Source organism: Centrocercus urophasianus, unplaced genomic scaffold (genome assembly GCF_019232065.1).
Source record: "Centrocercus urophasianus isolate 14NV4802_14NV808 unplaced genomic scaffold, USGS_Curo_1.0 seq_12, whole genome shotgun sequence".
Classification (NCBI taxonomy): domain Eukaryota; kingdom Metazoa; phylum Chordata; class Aves; order Galliformes; family Phasianidae; genus Centrocercus; species Centrocercus urophasianus.
The window spans coordinates 5,180,875-5,181,279 of record NW_024884364.1 but is presented as its reverse complement, the minus strand read 5'-3'; positions in this window follow the sequence as shown (position 1 = coordinate 5,181,279).

Genomic DNA, 405 nt, shown 5'->3' with positions numbered 1-405 from the left:
GAGAGCGCAGCCTGGCGGCCCCGAGCCGCCCCCGCAGCCGGGGCTGCGGCTCTCAAGCCCCGCACCGCGCCGAGCCGCGGCGCGCCGTCAGGCATCCCACCGCCCACCCGGCTCTGCCTCCGGCTTGCCCCGCCCGGCCGGAGGCTGCTGCGTGGCCCCGCGGCCATCTGGCCCGTGCTCGGTGGCGGCCCGGAGGCTTCTCCGGGTCAGCGATGCAGCGCGGGGCTTCTGTCCAGGAGCTGCTGCGGGGATGGGGAGAGGCAGAGCATCGCGAACGCTTCGGGATGGGCTGTGCGGGACCGGGCGCTGCTGCGGCGGCTGGTGTAAGTGCTGCTGGTTTATTGTTTAAAGGTATGGGACACCTCGACACCAGCCTCCAAGAGTCTAGAGGACACGAGCGTTCAA